This window comes from Nelumbo nucifera, chromosome 2, assembly GCF_055504915.1.
Source record: "Nelumbo nucifera cultivar China Antique chromosome 2, China Antique-T2T, whole genome shotgun sequence".
Lineage (NCBI taxonomy): Eukaryota > Viridiplantae > Streptophyta > Magnoliopsida > Proteales > Nelumbonaceae > Nelumbo > Nelumbo nucifera.
Window position 1 is genome coordinate 109298022 of NC_142650.1, and position 26163 is coordinate 109324184.

The 26163-nt window shown below is 43.6% G+C and overlaps 1 protein-coding gene across 5 annotated transcripts in view; it reads left to right on the top strand.

The window, feature by feature from the left end:
* Positions 1-2844, top strand: part of LOC104613031 (putative RING-type E3 ubiquitin transferase C3H69) — a 37786-nt gene extending 34942 nt beyond the window's left edge. For 2 of the 5 annotated variants that reach the window (XM_088898162.1, XM_088898165.1), the window contains exon 8: positions 2330-2844. The gene's annotated coding sequence lies outside the window, so the exon portion shown is untranslated. Of the gene's footprint in view, positions 1-1378; positions 1477-2317 lie in introns of all 5 variants that reach the window. The other 3 variants (XM_088898163.1, XM_088898166.1, XM_088898164.1) reach the window with 2 other exon arrangements.
* Positions 2845-26163: the final 23319 nt, after the last annotated feature.

Here is a 26163-nt window from a genome sequence, read left to right on the forward strand (position 1 = left end):
TTCCCCATAAGTGCTTATATTGACACAAATGACAATTTTAGCCCTCACTTCACCCATACATACATATATATATATATATATATATATATATATATATATACATATATATATGTATATCAGCACTGTTTTCTGCCGTCAATGGCCCGGTATCAAGCCTGGTACACTGGCCGCCATCCGATACACCAGTCGTCGACGTCATGCTGGCGGAGAGATAGAGACAAGGAAAGAGAGGGAGAGAAAAATGAGAGAATGAGTGGGGGTATTTTAGGCATTACAAGAAAATATTAGGGACTGGTTCGTCCCCTTTTTTTTGGAGTACTTCTTACCCTCTTTTTTACCAAACACCCATAAGTACTTAAAAACCACTTAATGTGTGGTCCCATTAGTACTTAAAAACCACTACCAAAGTCCCATTCACTTGAAACTGTGTAAAGGACCCTCAATGCTCAAATTGGCCTACCACCCATGGCCTAGATCTCACCCCGATTTGACAGATTCCATGTGTCCCTCAATCGAAGGGTCACATGCTGGGGATAGAGAGTTTCATCTTCACAAAACAGCGGCATGGCTCAGCCTTGGCTCTTCCCTCGAATAGCAGCATAACTTTCTTTGACCCAATCAACTCCTTACCGCTTTAGTGACAACCACCTCAGTCTCGAAAGTGGGGGCAAATGATGAGGCCCATATTCACGGCCCAAGTCCATGCTACTGCATGTCCTGGACGAACCAAAGAGCTCCTCACTGACCTGAATTGCCTCAATTGCTGAGTTGACCAGCTTGACTTGCCCACACGTAAAACACCACCAGATTAAGGACGTGCTATTGAGAATCCCAAGTCTTCACACCTCTCTGTAGGACTGGGATTCCTCGCCGAGCACATCTCCTATAATTATAGTACGACATCCCTAGAAAAACTTATGCATACTATTACACTCAATACAACTCTCTTGCCTCCTTGCCTTCCTACTTTCCTCGCCGACCAGCCTCCTTTTTCGGTTCGACAACTCATTGCCTACTTAACATGCTTGAACATCAAAGAGATTACCCCAGGGGCACTTCTTAGGACTCTTTGCTCTATTGCATTCTGATAAGGATCAAAGCCCATCACAGGCCCAGAAGCCCATGCCCCCAATCATTAACACTTACCAGAGGAAATGCCAGGGGAAGTGGGCCCAACCCCACGCATTTATGAGTAACACGTCAGCTGGTCCCTGTGTCTGAATCCGTTATACTAACAGAGTTCATTAAAGATATTTTGATTGTAATCCCAACTCTATATATATTCTGGCTGGCCAATAATGAAGCATGAATATTGAACCTACTCTCTCTCTCTCTCTCTCTCTCTCTCTCTCTCTCTCTCTCTTCCTCTCCCTCTCAGTTCTATTTCAGGAGGCTGAGTCTCCCCTCAAAGAGACTCCTGATGGTCAGCAGTAACTCATCTCATTCTTTGGAAGCACTGCTCTTTTCTCCTGCATGGTTTGTCCTCTCTTCACCTTTTTATCTATTTCCCGGATTTGGAATGCAATTATTTAGGAGTCATAGGTTTTATGTCTCACATAAGTTATATTCAAGACATTGTTTTCATGATATACAATTTTAAATCAATGTTAGTTCATTTTGTTCAATATCTATTAATATTATTAATGTATGATATGCTTAGATGGAAAAGTGGTAAAACTAGGAAGGACGATTAGAAATGAAGCCATACAATGGAACCTAAAGTAGCTCCAGTAGGTGATAAAATGAGAGAAAGTAGATTGAGATGGTTTGGTCATGTACGTAGAAGACTATCTAGACTATCTACAACACCTGTTAGGAAAAATTATTTGTTACAAGTTGAAGGGGCTAGAAGGGCAGACTTTGTTGGAAGTAATGAGAAATGATTTAAGCTCCCATAATTTAATGATGGATATGGCACTGAATGGAATGGAATGGCGAAACAGGAGCCAACTCCATATAGTTAGGACAAAGCTTACATGTGTAGTAGGTGTAAGATGTTAGTTGGAGAGGGGGGGGGGGGGGGGGGGGCTGAAGGGAGAATATTTATTTAGCCGACTCCATAACTGTGTTGTGGAATGCTTGTGGTGTATATGCATCAACCTGATATCCTTGGGGAGGACTGCCATGTATACTTTTGCAGTCTTGGCAAGTCTTGTACGTCTTTATTTCTTATGTTATTTCCAATTAACTGAGCTATCTATCAACTTGATATCTTATGGAGGACTGCAGCATTTATCTCTGCAATCTTGGAAGTCCTTGTTTATGTTTTGATTTCTTTTATCTTCAGAATTCTTATTTTTCCTTGCTGATCTGTCAGTGTGTCATGCAGAATTGCTTGTTGGGGAGCCAAACAGCGGACTCAAAAGACAGCCATTGACGAGAATAAAGTGCATTCACTATTGAACAGAATATATTTAAGATAAAATGGTAAAAATGGATAAAAATATTTGAGATTTTTGAGAACTGTTTGTTGCATGTGTGGTTCCCCCTAAGAGATCTTGTAGAAGGAGGATCCAGAATAATGGGTGAATAATTCGATGATTATTACAGAACCCGTCTTCCCTTCATCACTTGGTCAGGAATTGTGCACCGATTGATATGCTTTTGGATGTGATGGTTAGTAACGATATTTCATGGTATGTGAGTCGACCAAAAGAAACTGGGCTACATTTATATGGATTTGGATTACTTGAGTTATTTCAAGTCATGTGTAAAGACGATGTGAAAGTACACGTTTCCCCTGGTGTTTTAGAGTTGCAGCTCTGGATTATAGTGGTCTTATTCAATGTTTTGTACTTGATTTTGAGTTTAATGAACAAGGTTGAAATTCTTTTCCCAATAAAACGTTTGGGTAGCCTCACTGTGTGAAGTTTCCTCTACCCAATTGCAAGCGTGAATGAAACTTGTACAGGTGGAGATGGGGGTTATGTCATTGTCAGCTGCCCTCAAGCAAATGTTTTGGTAAATACATTTACCAGACGTGTATTGTATGCATATTTATGACTTCTTGCTAAAAGTATATTTTGATGCTGAATTGTTCAAAAGATACAAAAAATGAGAAGTTTTCATAAAAGATGTATAATAATGCACTTGTAATATGCTTTTTTTTTCGAAAATATAGAAAGTTATTGAATTTTTTTATTCCACATTTTTTTTAGATAATGAATTAAATACACATTTTTTTTGGACTGGTTCGATACTTTTCTAGACTGATTATCATATCATATTTTTCATTCTTTACGCTGTTAATGGATTTTCGTTATTCAACTTTTATTCTGCATTTGCTAACCATGCTTCCCGTGGCCTGGCACCACCCGACACAATTTTGGTTAGACCTGGCATGATGGCATGCGGGCCGTGCTAGGCATGGCGTGATCGTGAGCCATGCTAGGCCGAGGGTTTCAGGTCCATGAGATGGCACGACATGACATGACTGTGTGTGTGGTGCTGCCCGTGAGCTGCAATGTTTTGAGTATAATAAAACTTAAGCTTTTTAGGGGTTTTTTATAAAAATATCCCTCAATCAACAACTATAAGATTTGTCTATAAATAGTTATATAGGGGTATTTATGTATTTTGGCTTTGGAGGGAAGAAAAAGACAATATGCCTCTCTAATACTTATAACTTATAATATAACTAGTTTGGGACTTTGGGGCATTTGGGTAAAGTGATAAATGACTGAAATATTCCTTTTGACAATTAAAAAATGACATGTTTTTAGGGTATTTTGAGCAATTGAATTATTTTTCATTTCCTATAAATAGTTGTCTTCCACCATTCTTATCGTACAAATTCAACAATTCTCTTCTCAATTCTCATACTCTCAATCTCGTCCCATATTGTTATAGTATCATACACTTAGCAATTTAGGAGGCTTTGGTCTTTGAGGCTTTAACCATTTAAATCAATTTGAAATTCTGAACCGGTAATCTGCCCATTTGGGTAAGTGCAATTAATTTATTTTTTTAGAATTAAAAAAAAATGACCAACTCCTCTTCTGGAAACAAATTCACCAACAGTAAATTCAATAGCTTGATTTGGAAAGTACTTACAATAGAGGAGGTTAAGGGAAAGGGAAAAATAGTCATTTGCCAAAAAATGTAGGATTGACTTTAGTTTTAGTAGCAAGGGTGGTCCTGGCCCCTTGGGTAGGCATTTCCTCTTCCATAAGAAATAAGAAAAAAAAACTACTTTAAAGATTTGTTGGACGTTGAGGATAAATTGTAAGAAAGGAGGGCATGACACTACTACACCTAATGAAGATGACTGAAGTCAAGGAAATGAAGTAGTTTTTCAGTTTTATTTAAATTATTTGTTATTTTTTCAACAATATAATTTTTTATTTTCAATTTGTAATTTTTATATTTTAAATGAAATAAAATTCATATTTTTTCAAGTTGTCATCCATTTTGTATTTTATTAAGTATTTTAGTTTTATTTAACAAAAAACTAAAAAGTCAAAATGTCAAAAAAGGTCTTGTTCTTTCTGGCTCAGTTCGGCCTGGCCCAAGCCCACAACACAGCTTACAACTTGCCCCACCCAGACCCATAGCACGGCACGGGCCCACATGGGCTCAGGCCATGGGTCGTGTTGGGTCAATCCCCCAAATTTTCCCAAGGGAGGGAGGCATGGTCCGTCTTGGCCTACGTACCGACACGACACAACCCGTTCTTTATGCAGTGCATGTCGTGGCAACCCGGCATGACCTGATTTACACCTCTAGGAGAGCTAGTCAGATCATGGTTTTAAAATTGTCATTGATCCAGGCAGTTGAATCATTCAACCTATTAATCAGCCACCTATTCAGTTACGTTCAGTCATTCAGCACCTAGCCCTGATTTTACTAATCAGCAAACCGTTGAGTTGAACGGTTGAACTGTTAAACCGTTGAACCTGGACAATGATTTTTGTGGCGGGCTTGGGATTTATCAAATAAGCCCTCAAACAGAGTTTGGCCTCAAGATCTAGGCCCATGGACAAGCTGGGTTCGGTCTTGCACATTTTTTTTCTCTCCAAGCCCAATAAAGAACGGACCACGCTAGACCAGATCAGACCATCGGACTACCCACCCTATAAACAGGTCTAGTAATAAATAAAACTATGATTTGCCAGCCATGTTTCCATGTCAATGTGACTATGTCCAGGGCAGTCTCGTTTAAATAAGACTTTTAAACCGGACGGACAATATGTGAGACTAGAGTCACGGGTTGAATGGTCTGACCAGTTGGCAGAATTCTCAACCGACAAAATAAATAAAAGAAACAAACAAAAAAGGGCTTATATCTCTCTATACCTATTCCATGTCAATACAAAATTAAATAATAAGATCTTGTAGCATGGTTATTTATGAAAAACCGGTCAATACAAAGATCTCTGGTCCCTTCTGGGTCTGATAAACCGGTCCAAAGTCCAAACCATGCTACCGCCCATTCTGATTAATTATTAATAGTTCAACAACTTTTTTAATATTCATAGCATTCAAATTTAAGAACAATATTTTTTACGTTTAAAAATGGGAAAATTCCTGATCAGTACTCTGTATTTTGTCTCAAATTATAATTTGGTCCCTAAACTTTAAAATGCGACAATTTAATACCCAAATTTTTAAAATATGATAATCCAGTATCCGAATTTTCAAAATGTGACAATATAGTACCTGCCATTAACCAGTCCGTTAATCAGCTGTTAAGTGACATTTGAAAAGTCAAAAATTCTTAAGAATGTCAAATTCTAGATTCTTCCAAGCAGTCACCAAGTTTTTGAATAAAAGAGGCTAGGATTTGGGACTGTTCAGTTTTTGGTCAACGTTTAGATGGTTGATAAAGAGAATTAGATGGCATTCTTAGGGCATTTTTTACTTTTCAAATGCCACTTAACAGCTGATTAACGAACTGGTTAATTGCAAGTACTGGATTGTTGCATTTTAAAGTTCGGAGACCAAATTGTTACTCGAACCAAAATACAAGATACTGATCGAGAATTTTCCCTTTAAAAATCAACACCAAATGTACCTCTAAAACTAGTTATTACAGTTTCAGAAGCATTTAAATGTCGAATTTTAGTACAAATAATCTGTTTTATCTTAATTTAAAATAAAATAAGAAACAAAAAAGTTCTATTATAATAGAAGATTGTGTATTTTATATTTTACATACAATTATATAAATTTTATACATTAAATGTGTGTGTATATATATATATATATATAAAAAATAAAGAAACTCAAGCTTTAACAGGATTCGAAGTCAAGCCTAGTTTGGACTTTTGGAGTCCATTGACTATGCTAGGCTCAATCGCTTTGTCATATGAGGATCTCAATGTCACATGCTTGTTCATATCTTTTCCTCGATCTCTAAATTCTAGATTCATTTGTCAAAGGTCCAAAGTATACGCATTATAAATTTTTTCAAAATTTTAGAAGGTGGTGGTTTTAATGTTATTTAACTATTAAAATTAGTGTTTGCATAATATGCCTTAAAAAAGCTGTATTAGCCACATCTTGATATAATATGATTACTTGAATAACAAACCCATGCCCATGCCCATGCCCATAACTGGGCTGACTGGATGAGGTGAAGACAATATCATGTATACCGGGCTGTCTTGTACACATGGGATGTAAGACTCACACTGTATATCAGTATTCAGTATGTGCATCTATTTGTGATAACTGGTAACTAGTCCAGCCCTGTTTTATCTCCGACCAAATTAGACTGACCCATAAGCTTGGGATCTGGGCCCTATTTATCCCAATAAAAAGAGAGAATGAAGGTTCAGCCTAGGGTCAGAATTTATAGGCCTAAAGTATTATTAGGGTAGATATCAGCTCGGAATTGATTACAATTTAAATGTGGATTATTAACATTTTGAATGTTTATAACTCTATAGTAAAAATAAAAGATCTGCATTGAGTCTGTTCTACTTCATTTCTTTAAAAAACAACCCAAATATGACCTAGTCCACCACTCTGTTCTCTGTATTTCTCAACGTTGACATGATTTTCGTGCTTGGAACGCGCCTCCCCTAATTTAAGGGAAAAAAAAAAAGAAAATCCATCCACATTAAATAAATGTATTAATTTGATATGGACTTATATTGAAGCTTTCAATAATTAAAATCTGACTCAAAAAGTCAAATAATACTAAAGACTAGCTTCTTATGTATTCTGATTATAACAGCTATAAATTTACAAAATAAAATCAAATACATTAATTATTAATGAATTTGTTATAATTCTCAAAATAATAGTCGCTTGTTAAACTGTTCAACACTTGAAAGTATTTAATTGGTACTTCGCTTTCAAAGCCTCAAACCAAATAAAAGTCTTTCTCTTCAATCATTACATGGCATTTTCCCTTCTATTATATTTTACGACCCATTTTCAAAAAAAAAAAAACAATTAAGACCTTCTTTGTTATACTGGGTGCCATCTCTTCTGTGGGCCTTGAAGACTTGGTGCATTGATTTGGTTCCATTGCTTGGTCTAATGGTAAAATCTCGAGCGAGAAATATGAGAATGTGGGTTTAAGATTTTTTTTTTTTTTATTTGGTAAAAGTGGATATGAGATTTGATGGTGCATAGGTACTCCCTGTTGGCAAATAGCTCAGATGTTGGATTGGTGAGGTCATCTGGACGAGCCGTAAAGAGAGAAGTCAAAGTGTTCAGGTTGCTTTATCTGAGGTGGGCACTCAGATATTTAAGTTAGCAAGATGTATTTGGAGAGCTAGAAAATGAGAGAACTAGGTGCTTGAGAACTAAATTACATGTACCTTCTTTGATCACTAGGATGCCTTTATATATACGTAGGTTGTTGTGGGCTTCACGTTGCATGCCCGGAATCTCTGGGGTGACATGACTTATTGCCCGCCTCGCTCAGAGGCAGTTTCCATGTAAAGCGATAGAGATCATCTAGTTGCCTCAGAAGCGAGTGGGGCAGGAGTCAACTCCGTCGATGGGATGACGTGATCTCGGGGATTTAGAGACGATAGCCCACTCATAATGGGGGTTGGCCCCTCATGCACTTCAGCCAAGTTGACGGAGAGAGGTTGCCCCTCATGCCGAGGTCCCTAGCTAAATCATGCGATGGTCGACCTGGTATTGAGATTGCTGAGATGGTCTTGAGATGGATGACTTGGTCCTGCGATGGGCAATCTAGTCTTGTGATGGCCAACTTAGTGATAACTGGGCTGATCCTGAGATGGGCGACCTGGTCTTGTGATGGTCGACTGGTCCTGGGCCAAGGACCAATTCACCCCTCGTCAAGATTCAAGTCCGAGAGCAATCACTTTAAACAAAATGTATTCTTCTTTCTTTATTTGATAAAAGTGGGTTCGAGATTCAAATCCAAGAGCAACCACTTTGTACAAAAAAAAAAAAATGTTGAAGGAGACCCTAGATAGCTGATATTAGATCCAGATGTAACAGAAACCCAGAAAGCTAATTGGATCACAGTTTTACTGGTTTAATTGCTGACCATATCATTAACCCTATAAAAACTGCCAAATAACCGAGGCCTCGAATCTTGATGGTCACTGGTTCAATGATTCAACCATCCGGTCCAGCCAAATTTGATGACAATAAACTTGAAATTGTCAATATATGGGTTTGATGGCCAACCCCTCCCCCAAGTAGTACCTAAAAGCTAAAACAACCCCTCCAACAGTGAAAATAACCAATTGATTAGCACCAGAGACCAAGTCAGACCCTCCTCCTTTTTGCTCACTTGAGAAGCCAAAAGTCAAGTTTATGGCAACTACTATAATAGGTACATGTCCATTGAAATGGTCCTTTAAATTTGATAACCTAACTACCAAAGAAAAATTCCCAATAGGGTTGCATATGGTTTTGGTTTGCCTTGATTTGATTTGGTTAAGGGTGATCTCAACTTTGATTTATTTATAATTAGGATTTGACTATGATACCGAAAAGATATGACTTCTGACCAATCAACAGATATCATAAACGTGTTAATCAATCAAGTGGTATATATCAAAATTTACAGGCGAGGTATTTGATTGATCAAAACTCTTCCGATATCATATCTTCTTGACATCATAAATTTTCTCTTATAATTGAATCAAATAGGAATCCACCCTTATACGACCTGATATTATTGATTTGAATCTGTGTGCTTATACATGAAATTTATATTGTATTGTTGTTCAAATTTCATAAATATTATTTTCAATTAATTGTATTTTTTAGACTAATTTATTAATGCTATTTAATATCCAATTATAATCCAAATTCAATTTAAAGTTTAAACCTTATAAATCCCACGAATAAGAATTCGGGTCTGAGTATATTTGAATCCAATCTTGAAAGCTCGAATTTCCAAAATGAGGTTTGACTGTTTGACAGTTTGAGGAACACGCCTTGCCACTTCCACGTAGGGAACAGTTTCTTCATGGGCCTCGTGGCAACATGGTTAAAGCCAAAAAAGTCCAATTTGTCACTGTCTCCACCCTCTATTAAATTTCATCATTCGTCCAAAATGAATATCCTTGCAACCTTGCAAGTTTTAGGTAGAGGTGTAAAACGGGTCATACGGCATGGTCACAAAGTTCTGGTCGATCTGGGCCCTGTGGGCTGGCCCGTGTCAGGTTGGATTATGGGCCGAGCCTTGGGCTTGAACCGAACCAAGCTAGAAAGGCCCTTTGCCCACATTCGGAACAAATGGCATGGTCCGTGTGTGGCCCAAGCTACGTCGGCCCGCGAGCCGTCCTGGGACATGCCTTCCTCCCTTAAGATATTTTGGGGGGCCGGCCCAGCACAGCCCACAGCCCACAGCTCAAGCCCATATGGGTCCGTGCTAGGCCGGTTGGTCTGTGAACTAAGCCTTGGGCCAGGTCAGGCTGTGGATTGGACCAAAATTATTTATTTAAAAATTTGTAAAAGCTTAAAGTTTTAATTTTATATGATTTTTGTTCTATACAATTGTTTATATATATAATTATTAAATAAAATAGTATAATAAAATTGAAAAAAATATTTATTTTATTAATATATTATATACTATATATTAATATATAATTATAATTTATAATATATATATATATGGTTGTGCCACGGGCCAGGCCGAGTCGTGCTAGCCCGTAGGCCACGAGCGGCACGACACGATAATACGGGCTGTACTGGCCTGGCCCGCTGACCTGAAACAAGCCCGATATGGCCCATACAATCATGTTGGGATATGGCACGACCCATGGACCATTGGGCCGAGCCGCCTAAAAATCGTATCGGGCCATGTCGCTTGCAGCCCCACACAATTTTGAGCTGGCCCAGCCCAATGGTTTAGAGGCTGTGCCACAGCACGATACAATTGTATGGGTCGTATCGGACTTGGGGTTTCAAGTCCGCGAGCTAGGCCGGTATGGCCCGCATTGTTGTATCGTGTAGTTTCAACTTTTGGGGGGTATTTGTTCACACAGGGTGTAAACTCCTGGTGGGTAGGTCCAAGGATGTATTGTATCGGTTCCATCTGAGGGATGGGCTTTCCGTGATTGATGGGCCGATTTGAACTTTTGAGGTCGCGAGAGAGAGAGAGGCGGAACCCGCGTACGCTGATGAAGGCCGAGGGCGACCTGTAAACAGTCCACGCCTGCCGCCTCTCTTCAGTCTTCACAGCGATTGCTATAAATAATCGCGTAAACCTCCCGCAGTCTGCACTTCTGCAGAGAACAGAGATTCTTCTCCCGGCGACTACTCTTATCACACGACTCACTGACTCAGTACTCCTTCCTTCAACGATGGCGCAAGTGAGCCTCTCCAAGACAACCGTGCTCGTCTTCATAGTGGCGATACTCTCAGCGGCAGCCGCTACTGTGTCCGCCCAGGGTGATAGCGAGATGGCACCATCCCCGGCTCCTTCCATCGTCTCAGGATCTCCCTTTGCTCTACCCGTCTCCGGCGCCATCCTCTGCTCCTCCCTCCTCCTTTCTCTCCTCGCTCTCTTGAAGCATTAAATGAAGAGGAGGCATAGGAGAAGCTCTTTCTTTTTCTGCTTTTTTTCAATTTACAGAATTTTCTGCTGGGTTGATGCTTGTGGGATCAAGTAAATAAAATCTGTTTGTTATTGATTGCTTATTGTCAGATCAATAAAAATACGATGATATAATAAATTTCATTGCAAATGATATTTTTATTTCAAATTTTATCTTATTTTGTTTGATTGTAGTATAAATGAAGTGAAATAAAATTAAATCAAAATTTAAATTTAAATTCTTTTCATTTGCACTCGCATGCATATATATACTAGGACAAATAAAATTGCATTGCAATCAAATACAGCCAAATAAAATTATGACACTTATTTTTATTGTATTTCCTTGATGGGTTGAATCGATCTATATCCAATCCAATTATAAATTCCATGATTGTATCGGGTCCGATGGTGGATCTGTATTTGATTCAATTTGGAGCAAGTGATAACTGCTAACTTGGTCCTGCCAGCTCAAGTTAATTAGTATTAACTCCTTTACTAAATTGTATCAGTTAGGTCGCGTCCTGAGTTCTATCAATGAAAGCAAACAAAGAAACCATTCCTTACCATACCAGCATTCAGCAATTTGGATGATTGGAAAGAAATTCTAATTATTCGGTTTTAATAGAAAGTTTGAATTTCGGTTAAACTTTAACGTGAATATGGGTCCATCACACTATATTTAATCCTGGGATCGAAACAAAACCAGAATCAGAAAATTTAGTGGATGTTTGGGAAGTTTTTTAAAATGGATCTTTCGACAATCTAGTAACCAGTTGGCCAAAAGACAGAGTTTGTGGGGTTTCTTCTTGGTTTAGGGTCCATTTTGTTCATAGTCGGAATCAGAATTGAAATCTTTTGAAATCGGAATTAGAATTGGAATCAACAAGAATGGAATATCATTCCTTAGGGGCTGGGAATGGCCATTCCCTCAAATGGGAGAATGCCATTTGATGTGGGTTAGTTTGGCCCAACCCACTAACGCCTGCTAACATCAGCCATAGTAGGCGAGAGCCCTACGACCTTCGTACAAAGTCAATCACTTAACTATCTGGCGTACTACTAGGGCCTGCAGTTTGACCTTGTACGGATCTCATCCGAGGCGTTCATCTCTACCTACCACTAGCACACTCGAGTATAAGTAAGAGGTAACTGCCCCTAAAAAGGGGCTGGAACGGAGTAACTCCAACATTTACTTACTCATTTACTTCCTGCACATACATTATTTGCCTAGCATTAATTCTGGGAGATCTAGTGCATCCGAAGACTTTCTCCAGGAGCACTCTCGCATTCTCCCCAGATTCACACCTCGTACTAAGTTGAGCATTGGAGCCTCTACCTCGGGTATCCACCTTGAGGCCTCTGACACTCTCTGTCTTGCAATACCTCAGGCCACCGGGGACCATGCCTCAGCTAATAGTCCTCGGCTACCATAGTCCTTGCCTCGGATTGTTGTCCTCGACTTCGGTCAACCTCTTCTGAAGCCTCAGGGTCATCAGATAATGTTCGAAACTGGAAGAGTAAATTTACCTCGTTGCCCTCGGCCAAACCATGCGTTAACAATTGGCGTCGTCTGTGGGAACGTGGTTGCTAAGATGACCCCCACTTCAGGATAAACAATAATAACACTTTAAGATCCAAAATCCCTGCGAGCTCGGAAGCCATGGTGAGGAGAGCCAGGAACACCCCAAACCTGGTTACCTACGAACAGTTTCAGGTTGTTCTTGATCATTTGGACCGCCTCACCCAACGAATGCAAGAAGTCTACCCTCGAGCAGGATGTCCTTCTCAAGGCGACCGCCCCGCTGGGGTGTCAGAGGATCAGGGTTAGCGTGAGAACATCGAGATACCGGCCCTCGGCCACGGTAATCCGCTGGCCAAGCCATCAAAATCGGGCAATAACTGCTTCCCAGACATACCACGAAGGAATGTCTGTCCTCCGAACCGAAGGGAGAGTGCACCCACTAAATTCGAAGACAATCATCAATCTTTGGAGCAGCACCGCCGTTGTCGTAGGGAGGCCCCCCAAGATGATGGCAGGTAGTTCGGCCGCCCTAGAGTCCACTCCCGAGGTGAGAGCCGACGCCATCCCACTCCACCTCCCGTCTTAGACCTCAGGGACGTTCTGAATTACTATTGTGCCCGCAAAGGAGCACGCGTCCCTACCTCGGACTAATCGGGGGTCCGAGCCGACACCCATCGGGTCCGGGAAGACAAGAGTAGGGCCTATACCCGTGCCGACCCAGGGATCGTCGATTTGCGAGCCGAGATTGGGGCCATCAAGGACGAGCTCTGCTAGGTTAAGGAGAGCCGAGCCGTCGCCTCAAACAGTCACGGCAGCTCCACCGGTCGAATGGACGCATTCACCCAGGAAATCATCTCGGAGCCTCTCCCCCCACACTTCAAGGCTCCCACACTGGAGACATACGACGGAAGCACTGACCCCGATGACCACCTGGAGGGTTTCAAAGCGCTCATGATATTGTACAACTATTCTGACGCCTTGACGTGCTAGACCTTCCAGGCTACCTTCAACGGAGCCGCTCGCCGTTAGTTCTCCTGTCTTCCTCTTCAATTAATCAACTTGTGGGAGCAATTTACAACCCTGTTCCTCGCCCGCTTCATTAATAGCAGGTGATGCCAGAAGAGCGTGTTCTCTCTGGTGTCGCTCAAATAGGAGCCGGGTGAAGTCTTGCGGTCTTACATCGATCGCTTCAAGAAAGAAGAGCTCAAAGTTCAAGATTTCAACCCTATGCTCTCAATGCATGCGGCCATCAACGGACTCCGCTCTAGCTCGACTCTCAAGCGCTCGGTTGCCAAGACCCCGCCGAAGACCAAACTCGAATTCCTTAAAAAGGACAAAAAATGCATCACGACCAAAGAGGCTTCGGCTGGAGACAATAAAGCAAGGGCAGCCGAGAGCCACGACAGGCCCCCAGAGAAGAAAAGGAAAAGTGGAGACCAGCACCACCCTGGCAACAATGGTGACAAAGACAACAAGAAGACCGCCGCCTTGGCCTACAGGGAATACATGCCACTCAACTCCACCTGCACCCAGATTTTGATGTAGATAAGGGAAGAGAAGTTCGTAAAGTGGCCAACGAAGTTAAAGCGGAACCCCAAGAGGGGGAACCCTACGAAGTACTGCAAGTACCACTGTGGCACCGGACACGACACCGAGGACTGCCACGATTTAAAGAATGAAATAGAGTCCCTCATTCGTCGAGGACACCTCAAATAGTTCGTCAGAGGAGAGGTCGGTGCCTCGTCACCCCAGCAACAGCACCACCACCACCACCAGCAAGTGGCAGGCGTCATCAACGTCACCACCGGGGGTATGGCCTCGGGTGGAGCCTCGGCTTTGGCTTGAAAAGCCTACGCTAGACAGCTTAACATGTAGGAGCCTACCCCGAAGAAGTAGAAATACTCGGACACTTCGTAAAGGCCGAGAGGTTCACATGCCCTCATCTTCACTAACGAGGATCTAGAGGGGGTTACTGTCCCCCACGATGATGCCCTTGTGGTCGTAGCCATCATCTCCAATTTTATAGTGAAGAAAATTTTAGTGGATAGCGGCTCGTCAGCCGACATCATTTTCTATGACACCTATGAGAGAATGAAGCTCGCACCAGAAAGGCTCCAGTCAGCTGACGCTCCTCTCGTTGGCTTCTCCTACAGCGTCACTAGGTTGAAAGGAAAGATTACCCTACCCATCACGGGGGGGATAGTGCCACACCAGGTGACTTCGATGCATGAGTTCCTAGTGCTGAAGGTTGCCTCTCCCTACAACTATACCTGTTCATGGGCTGGGCTCAAGTCGGGCTTTCACTCTGTATTAACAAATTTTTATAAGGCCCGAGCCCGAGCCCGATCCCAGCCCGACCATCGGGCTTACGACTTGGACCCGAGCCAGGCCCTCATAAAAAGCCCAAAGCCTGGGCTTGGGCCCGAGCCCGAAATTTAGCCCATGTTGTTACTACTGCTGAAGCGGCTGAATAGAGAGAGAGAGTGAGTGAGAGAGAAATTATAAAGAAAAAAATTAAAAAAATGTATATATTAAATTATAAATATATATTTCAATAAATATTATATTATTTATATAATATATAAAATACATATTATATATTTTATAAAATATATAATGCTGAGTTGGGTCGGGCTGGGCTTTTTTGACAAATCCCAAGCCCGGCCCGTAACACAATCGGGCTTACTGCGTTAGGCCTGCATTCCTAATTACATGACCAAGCCCGACCGGGGTGTGGGCCAGGCCATCGGGCTACCCAGCCCACGAATAGGTCTACCTACAACGCAATAATGGGAAGACCAACCCTACATGCACTAGGGGCAGCCATGTCCTCTTATCACCTGGCTCTTAAGTTTCCCACTGAGCATGGTGTCAGAGTCGTTTGTGGGAACCAACAGGTCACCCGCCAATGCTACATCGCACCGCTAAAAGGAAAAAATAAGGAGGCCTTATCACTGGAGGGCCTCGACCCCCAGGAGGAACCAACAAGCCGAGATCCTCATCTCGGTTCCCCTAAGCCTCCCCCCTAAACGCCTATCTGAATTGGTGAGTTTCCTCAAAACTAACGTCGACATCTTTGCTTGGTCCACCGCTGACATGCCCAGAATTGACCATTTAGTCATTACTCACAGGCTGAGCGTGGACCTGAGATATAAACCAGTTCAGAAAAAGAAGAGAAACTTTGCACTGGAATGATGGAAGGTTATAGGAGAGGAAGTTGACAAGCTACTCGATGCCAATTTCATCCGTGAGGTACATTACCCTAACTGGCTGCCTAATGTGGTTTTGGTAAGTAAGCTAATGGAAATAGCGGATCTGTATTGACTTCACAGACCTTAAGCGAGCCTGCTTGAAAGACAATTTTCCTTTGTCGAGGATAGACGACCTCGTTGACGCCACTGTAGGGTATGAACTACTCAGCTTCACGGATGCCTTCTCCGGGTATAACCAGATCTAGATGCACCCCAAAGACGAGGAGAAGACATCTCTCATCACTGAGCACGACATATATTCCTACAAAGTGATGTCATTCGGCCTCAAGAATGCAGGGGCCACTTACCAGCGCCTTGTCAACAAGATTTTCAAGAATCAGATAGGGAGGAATGTCGAAGCCTACGTGGACAACATGGTGGTGAATAGCCTGAAGGCCGAAGCGCACACCTTAGACTTGGACGAGTCCTTTGACACTCTGCGTAAGTTCAACATGAAGTTCAATCCAAGCAAGTGCGCCTTCGGGGTTACCTCGGGGAAATTCTTAGGCTTTGTCGTCACTCAAAGGGGTATCAAGGCCAACCCATGCAAAGTATAGGCCATACTAGACATGGCACACCCTTGGTTAGTGAAGGAGACTTAGAGGCTTACTGGCAGAATAGACATGGCACCCCCTTGGTTAGGAAGGAGGGCGAGAACGTGCTCCAAGAAATTCACGAAGGCATCTGTGGCAATCACCTAGGCGGCCGGACCCTAGCCTAGGCAAGGTACTTCTGGGTAACACTTCACAAGGATGCGGCCGAGGTGGTGCGGAAATGTGATTAGTGTTAGAGACATGCCAACCTCTGCCATCAACCAGCGACCACCCTATCGGCCCTCAGCAGCCCCTGGCCTTTCCCTCAGGCTACAGGAGGCAGGAAGTACCTCGTTGTTGCTGAGGATTACTTCATTAAATGGGTGGAAGCTGAGCCGCTAGCCACCATTACTGCGTAGGCAATTCAAAGCTTCTTTTAGAAGAACAATGTTTGCTGCTTTGGCCTCCCCCACATGCTGATCACAGACAATGGAAAGCAGTTCGATGACATTAAATTCCGATAATGGTGCAAACAAGACCATCTTGGATGGGCCAAAGACCAGACTGGATAGAGCTAAAGGCCTATGGTCCAACGAACTCCCCAGCGTCCTCTAAGCGTACCGAACCACACTTCGGACAATGACGGGAGAAACTCCCTTTGGCCTAACCTACGGTATGGAAGCAGTGATCCCAACAGAGATTACGCAACCAACGCTTTGGGTCCAAGGGTATATCGAGGACGGGAATGACGAGGCACTCAAAACAAACTTAGACCTCCAGATGAAGCCCGAGAGCAAGAATAGATAAGGTTGACTGCCTATCAGCAGCAAGTGGCCCGCTACTACAACTTCAGAGTGAAAGAAAGACACTATAGAGAGGGAGACCTTGTCCTTAGGAAGGTCATGGTTTCCGAACCTGGAGTAGGGAAGTTGGGCCCCAACTGGGAAGGCCCCTACTGGATTAAGCAGGTTCTCAGCCCCATCACATTTCGATTGGAAAACTTAGATGGAAGACTCATCCCTCGAACATGGAACTCGGAGAACCTCTGAATGTACTATAGATGAATGTAACTTCTTGGTGAAAGTAATAATGAATGAAGCAAAGTTCCTCTTCACTTCACCTCATCACCTCTTCACCTCTGAACGTGGTGACTCCCTCAACTATCTACACTTAGCGTAGAGAAAACAACAAGGCAAAGCTCTCGACTTCGTTGGTGGGACACCTCGGCCTCCCCCGAGAGAACACTTGGTAAGAACGAGTCAAGGGAGCTGCACCCCGACGGCAATACTCCGCCATAGCTCTTCATCCACCCAAGTACCTCGGCGGCATACTTCAGCCTTGGACCTCAGCCAAAGTGCCAGGTCTCTTCGGCCTCGCCTGAGAAAGCATGGGATTTGGAGTCCAGGCGAGCTCTGGCTCGAGCGTATGACTCCGCCTCGGCTTCCAATATCTAGACAAGCCGAGACGAGCAAGCAAATAAACGAATGTTGCGGCTGAATCGTATGTGCCTTATGTGTCGTGGTTTCAATCTTTCGAAGGGGCAAAGACCTCTCATATACAAAAAAAAAAGAAAAGAAAAGAGAGAAGAAGGAAAGAAACAATACGCAAAAAATAGTGTACACAAAAAATGGCTTCATTTACTATTCAATTTTGACCTTGTACATCCTTTACAAAATTTTGTATTGTGCTAAAAAAAAAACAACAAAACTATTATAGCAACAGAACAAAATAAGAAGGAAGGAGCACCGCTTGAGTACCAACCATCGTTTACGGGTCCTGGTGCAAGGCTTGTTCCACGAGGACCTCCTGGTGAGTTCGGTGACAAGGGTGGAAGTCTACACCTGCGCCTCGTCTTGGGCCGAAGGAGGAACGGCATCTTCGGTAGGAGCATCGAGGATCACTTGTAGTTCCTCAACGTCAAAATCCGGCAACACCAATAGGAGTGCCTTCTTAGTGTCATCTATGCCATCAAGGTAAGATGATGAAGCGTACTCCGCCAACGTGTCCAAGTAGTCAAAAGACTTCTTATACATCTCCACTGCCTCAGTCGTTGCCTTCTTTGACTTCTCCACCGAAGCTAGGGCTTCAGCAGTTTTCGCCTCCGCCTCGGTAGCTCTCTTTAGGGCTTCGGCAGCCCACTTCTCGGCCTCGGCAGCTCGTCTCTCCGCCTCCGTGACGATACTCTCCAACCTTACCCTCTCCACTTGCTCTTTGGAGAGCCCTTTCCACGCCTCCTACAGCTGAACTTCGAGGCAGTCCCGAAGCGATTGTTCGTCTAGAAGCGCCTTGCACAACTTCTGGTGCTTCTCCTCGGTAGCAGTGGTTACCTTCTGGAGCTTCTCCTCCATGGTTTTTTTCTCCTTCTCGGCCTTGTCGACACGGCCCAAGGCCAGCCTTGTTTGGTCCCCCAAGCCGACGAAGTGTAGACAGGCCTGCCACTAAAATGATCAGCGAGAACAAAAAAACAAATAAAACGAACATACACACGGTGAAGCATTGAAGAACGTCTTACCTCGACCAAGTGGTATAGACCCTTGTCGTAAATAGCCTTGGTGTTGCGTTGCAGAAAGCGGTAGCAATCCCTCGGCAAAATGGACCCATTGACCAGCTCCTGGCTGACCCCCTCTTCATGGATGGAGTCCCCCCCTCAGATCTGCCATTGGGGTGGAAAGTTTTGGCAGCCCCTTCGGTCCTCTCGGAGGTGCCCTATACTGATGGGGGGGGGGGGGGGCTAACGAAGGCCCAAATGGGTGCTCCCCAGGCGCGGACCTCCGCACCACCTCCTCGGTCTGCCTATCAGTGTTGGCAAGCTTCCGCGGGGCCTCCTCCCTTGACACGTCTGTGGCAGGCCTCTTCTTTCCCGCCTCAGGCCCCTCCGCGGTCCTCTTCGATGCCTCTTCATGAGTGTTGGGCTTCTTAGGCGCTTCTCCCCTAGTGGTGGGCTTCTTTGGTGCCTCCACCATTCTCTTCGGTGCCACCACAGTCTACTTCCCCTTGGAGGGTACCTGCAAATCCCCCCTTTCCCGGGGTACGGGGGCAACCTCGTCGCCAGGCCTCTTCAGCGTCTGTCCACCGGCCTTCTTCCCAGCCTGCTTTGCCCGGACCTTTGCCAACAATCGCTCCTTGGCATCCATTAACACTTCTGTGAAACAGCAAAAGAAAGCAGTTAGCACATCAGCAAAAAGAAAGAGAAAACAACGTGGAAGTCGCACTAACTACAAAACCTCTCCTACCGAGGGGGGCTGGGCTAATCCCAACGAAAGCTAGGGGGACCTCCTCCTCCACCAACGGCTTCGCCTGGAATGTCCCCATCACAAGTAGATGAGCTGCTGCTACAGCCTCTTCGTCACAAAGCAATGGGGGACATCTCTCGACGACAACGCCGGCCTCCCCCCAATCGGACCTGAAGCGCCAGCCCCCGGGGCAGAAGACATAGAAAAACTTGTCCTTCCACCCGTGAACGGAAGAGGGGTTGTGCATTGGCTTCCCTCTCCTCGGGTGAAAGTAGTACATATTAACATCGGAAGCATACTTCCTCGGCACAAAAATGGCGCAGAATAGTTTCAACGTCAACTCCACGCCCCTAAGCCGAGCCCACACCATCATAGTCACGATGGTCCGGAGGGCGTTAGGTATGAGCTGGCTGATGGTAATGTTGTACAGCACTAACAGCTTGGAAATCAAGGTTGGGAAGGGAAACCTAAGAACAAACTCTAAAAAATGCTGGTAGATGCAAATTTCCCCCTCCTCTGGGGTCCACAGCCTATCGCGCACGTCGGGGACCCTCAGTCTATAGGACCAAGGTATATAGAACCACTTCGCTAGGGATTTAACCTGGCACACGTCCAAGGACTTGTCAAACACCGAACGTGGAATGCCAGCATCATCCACCCTTCGGGCAGCACACCCCCCTACTGGTTCGGCGACGAGTTCCATGGCATCACCCTCGGAGAGAGGAGATACCTTAGGCTCCCTTGGCAACGCCGAAGCGGCGTTGTCATGGGTAGAGTCGCGTCCCCGGCAACTGCCTTCGGTACCCCCCGAGGTTAGCCTCTCCCTCAAAACGACCACCTCCCATTGATGGGGGACTACAGCTAAGGAACCTAGAGAAGATAAGGAACGTCCCATTAATGGGGGACCACCTCCCATTGTTCGGGAGTTCATGGCACTCGGGACAAGAGTTTGAAAACGACATCGTGAGATTACCTAAAAATGATGGAGTGTCCCAAAGAAAGAAAGGGCAAAGGAGTTTTGGGGACTTGGGAGTTAGGGAACTGCATTCACTTGAGAGCAAGGGTGTCTAAGTCCAAATGGAGAAGAAAGGCACCGCCAGGGCCACTATTTAAAGGAAAATGAACGGCCAAGATTTTTCCAAATTTGATGACTAAAACTAATCCTCTCCCGCCATCCAACCGCGATGCGCCACCTAGCGTAGGCCCTTGGAAAACGAAGCAACACGCAAGGCAACGGTTCAGATCAACGCAGATCCAACGGACACGGGAGCCCCCTAGAACAGGCCCTTAGAAAACGAAACGATGCTCAAAGCAACAGTTCAGATCAACGCAGATCCAACGGATGTGGGAGTCCCACTCCTACGAACCAGTCTCATCATACCTCCTGGTGCATCCCCTCGGAAGGAAAAACGACGCTGGGTCAGTCGCAAAGACCACCTATAGCAACCCACCGAGCGAACCAAAATACCCGCTCGTAGTAGACCACCAGACAGACCATTCAACCCGACAAGCATAGGATTCCTAGGGTGGCCGTTCCCTACACAATAGCCCCGCTAGGGTGACCTGCCCATGCGAGATACGGACACTCCCTCCTAGGCCAAGGCATCCGCATCGCTCATGCTTCCAAACAAAAGAGTGACGGCGCAAACAGCGAAGACAACACCACTACAGGGTACCCCTCAGATAACGATATCGAAGGCATTATGACCATTACTCCCAATGACCGAAGCGGAAGCCTCACTTCGACGACCACCCTTATTACAGGCAGAAGCCAAGGCCTCACCTCGGTCTCGGGAGTGGGGGCAAGTGATGTGGGTTAGCTTGGCCCAACCCACATAGGGCTAAAGGGCCCAACCCACTAACACCTGCTAACGTCAGCCACAGTAGGCAAGAGCCCTACGGCCTTCGTACGGAGCCAATCTGGCGTACTGCCAGGGCCTGCAATCTGACCTCATACGGTTCTTATCCGAGGCATTCATTTCTACCTACCACCAACACGCTCGAGTATAAATAAGAGGTAATTGCCCCTAAAAAGGGGCTTGAATGGAGTAACTCCGACATTTACTCACTCATTTACTTCTTGCACATACATTATCTACCTAGCATTAATTCTGGGAGATCTAGTGCATCCGAGGACTTTCTCCAGGAGCACTCTCGCATTCTCCCTAGCTTCACACCTCATACTAACTTAAGCGTCGGAGCCTCCGCTTCAGGTATCTACACCAAGGCCTCTGACACTCTTTGTCTTGTAGTACCTCAGGCCACCAGGGACCTTGCCTCGGCCAGTAGTCCTCGGTTACCATAGTCCTCGCCTCAGATTGCTGTCCTTGACTTTGGTCAACCTCTTCTGAAGCCTCGGGGTCCTCGGATAACGTTCAAAACTTGAAGAGTAAATTTACCTTGTTGTCCTTGACCAAACTGCGCAACAACACCATTCCAGCAAAAATGGAAATGAGATTTTGATTCTTCCAACCAAACAATTCGAATTAAAATGGACCATTCTGGTTCTGATTCTAAACCCCTATTCCCATGAACCAAATGGGGCCTTACTTTGTTTTTCAAGAATTCATTTACCTAGATAAATCCACTTATCCAAGCAAGTATAATTACTAGAATTCTTTTGTTTATTAGACAAAGATTGAAGAATTACTGTTGTCTCATCATGTTTTATTAGTTTTCCTCACATATGAGAAAGTTGTATGTCCAAGTGAATAAGAAGTTATTACTTACCTAGGCAATCGGACCATCACAAGAATCACTTTTTCCCATTAAAAATGTACCAAATGCCCCCTTAATTTAATCCAACCAATTATTGCCTTATATAAAGAGAGAGGGAAAGTAGTACTCCAAATTCCAGATGGATTCATTTTAAAAGGTTTATACCCAAATCTGATCACATATATTTAAACAATTAAACTGGATTCCTTTGCATTTTCTTATATCCAATTGGAACATCAATAGCAAGAAATATATATTATAAACAGAAAACCAAGTGTATGTAAGTCTCAACTCTAAAGAATTTCAATACAAAAAGATTAAGGGCTCGTATAATGTATCTTTCCGTGTGGTTTTTTGGTTGTTTACAAGTTAGGCAAATCAATTTTGATATATTCCTATTTGATTCACAGATCTAGTCGTCAAAAGAGGGAGCATCAAAAAGATGCTAGAAGCCTATGATTTTGAGAAGTTTCAAATGAAGTTTTTCCCATCTTTCACGTTTTATTCTTGTGTGAAAATACACAAAAAGATGCAAAGAAAGGCGTATATCTGTCAAACTAGTTTCGGGCTGCTCAGATCTTCATGTAAAAACTCAATGCGTCTTTTGATTGTCAAAACTACCAAAAGATCTTCCCAAAAAGACTTACCATACAGGCCCTAACTTGGATCCATTTGACAAGTCTTTTTGAGAAGATCTTCTCATAGCTCTGAGAGTCAATAGACACATTGAGCTTTTGATATAAGATCTGGGCAGCCCAAAGACTGTTTGGCCACACACATCTTTCCGTGCGTCATTTCAGGTCTTTCCACATGAGATTAAAATGCAGAAGACGCGGGAAGCTTCATTTGGAGCTTCCCGAAATCAGCCCAAAATGAACTTCCGGCATCTTTTGATAGCAAGATCTTTTGCATGCCAAACAGAATAGACCGATTTTTGGTCTTCCCAACTTGTAAGCAGCCAAAAGACGCACCAAAGGGGACGTTAATACCCTATCCTAGCTTTTTCCCATGCAAGTTCTCCCCGCTCCAAAATCCATTTTTCAAATAAAAAAGCCTCCCAATTAAAGCGAATACGTACGGATAGGACAGAAATTACCGTCCCTAATTCTATCCAGTTAGTAAACAGATCATACTTTTAGATCCATTAAATCCGATTTTAGCTCAACAAACATCCAAACCCGATTAAAACTGAGCATATTAAACCCGACCCAAACTGCAAATTCCTTAACCCGAAGGAACAGTGCAGCACAATGGAACCTTCCGATTCTCCAATCATGAACAGACCAGAAAGGAAATCAAATCGTCAATGGCCGAAACTGTTGAGCAAGTCGCACTCTCAAATCTGAATTCACACTTTGTGAGTCTCAACTCAAGGAAGGTAGGTAACTCAAACCGTGTCTGCTTTATTAATAATTTAGCTGAATCACTAACCATACACGTGTCATGATCTAATGCCACCACGTGCAGTCGCCCCACCGACCCGAAACAACAGCTTACTTCTGTCTACACAGATGCCAGAACTACTTCGAGTTGGGTTCGCAGCAGCCCCCCACAGAATTGCCCCTCAAATATATCCCACGCGTTGTGGGCGTGCCACGTATTTGTCTACATGCAGATTAAAGAAACTCGTGCGGAGATAATGGGATGGCCATAGCACTGCCCCGTTAATTCCCTCTCGCCCAAAAGGGCATCATGGTATCCTCTTTCTTCCGAATAAAGCATTTATCAAGAAACCCTTTCTCTTCGACAAGGCGCAATTCTATGATACTAAGATAACCCATGACATTTTGATCAAATATAACGGAGAAGACGAAAGGTTGAAGTATCCGGTGCTATTAGTTTGTATTGATAAGAGGAAAGCAATTCAAGTGAAGAGGTTGCGCTGGAATTTCAGAGGGACCTAAACTATCTTTATGGATGGGTTGCTGGTTGATATGATGTGGGATGTTCATGACTGGTTCTTCAATCCAGACTCTAGATATGCTGTTTTCATATTTAAGACAAGAAGCGGATTGATCAGTTGGTTGTGGTCGGAGGAAAAGACAGTACAAAAGGACTAAGAAAGAGTTGAGTATTCTCTTTCTTGGGGAGAGTGAACGTAGTTATTCATTTGATGATGATTATAGGAAAGAAAAAAAAAATAGAAAATACTTGACAATGACATTCTGGTTTTTGAGTTGCAGAAATGTGTATTAATAGAACTTAAAATTAGTTGATTTTGATCATACTTGAAGTTATTTCTTTTCCTCACTTTCTTTCTTTTTCTTTCTGAACTCTAAGTTTCTAACTCACAAGCTTTTATCTTTTCCCGTTTTTCAAGAGAAGTGCACACATCAGTTTAGATTCTCAAAGAATTTTATTTAGTATAACTGTAACAATACTAGCAGCACTGATAGTGGCATCTGATATGATCGCCATGAAAAACAAACAACAAGAAAAATGATAAAAGGAGAAACCGCCCAAACCCCAAATTGAGCTTTTGGGAATAGATTCCAGTGGTTCATTTTAGGAGAAAAAAATGAACTAGTCTTTGGTGGTGGTGGTAAACCGGTAATGTCTGAAGGGGGTGTAAAGCGGCGTCAGGGGGCTCCTACTCTGGTAGGTTCAGATCTATGAATATTAGAAAATGAATGAAAAAAAAAAAAGAAATGAGAAAAACTTACATTACAGACTACTTACCTCCTGCCGGTATGGTCGTCGGCCAGCGGAAATCGACCGATGGGTAGATGGAGAAGAATGGAGCCGCCAAGGGTTTCAGGGTTAGAGTTCGAATTGAATGGAGAAGATCAAGAAACCCTCCCTTTAGGCGCGCACGTTTCATTAACGGAATGCTGGAAACGGCGTCAACCTCCCCTCGCACGCATCTCGCCTAGTGCTCGTGTTTTATGACACGCGTCGAGTTCCGATTGTGTGGGACGTATTTGAGGGGGCAAATCTGTGTGGGGGGGCAGATGCGAACCCCTTGGGGTTGGACTGACGTTTCTCCTTCTGTTCTTCACTGGGGCCCACGCGCAAATCCTCCTCTATTTAATACAAACATCTCCTTTTGTCTCGTCAATCACTCGTCACACCCCATCCCCTCTCTCTATCTCATTCAATCTCGATTTCGATCCAGAGTGAAGTTGGGTTCTGTTTCAACTTTCAACGTCTGAAGTTAGCATAATGAAGAAGGGCTACGACAATGCTCCTACTCCTGGTCGTCGGAGTCTTGTCTGCGGTGGCAACCGTGGCGGCACAGGAGATGGCACCATCGCCGGCGCCTTCCATGAAGACAGGATCAGCCTCTGCTTTCCCCATCTCCGGCCTCGTGATATGCTCGTCGCTCGTCGTTTCTCTTCTCGCTCTTATGAAGCAGTAGACACTACGCTAGGCAGTATTTACTGATTCAGAGATGACATTCTTTTCGGATTGAGTGATTTTATAGATTCTTTCATTTGGGAAGAAGTAATTTGGATATTCTTATTTGTCGTTGTCGAAAATCCAGAATTTTTATTTATTGCTTTTATACTTGATTTTTTTATAATAATAAATATATGCATTGTCATTAATTCTTTGTTATTCTGGCCTGGTAATCTTTTTCTTCTCTGTTGGCGCGCGACTCTCAGTGTGAGCGTGCTTTCCCTTTCCGCGTCACTGCGGAATTCTGATTAGCTGAACGCTTTACGGGATGATGTTTTACGCCAGTATTAATTCATAGGCCCACCGTCAGTAGATTCCGGATCTGTGGTTACCGACAGAGATGATACAATTCAGATCTCTCTAAAAAATAAGAAAATTGCTAAAACTCCACTAACGTTTCTGGTTATTGCTGTTCTTAAAATTTAGTAATTTGAACCACTTTCCCAAAAACTTTTTAATAGTTGTAAGTAGACCTTTAAAATATCTAAAATGTCCATGCAATTATTTTTTTAAAGCCCTC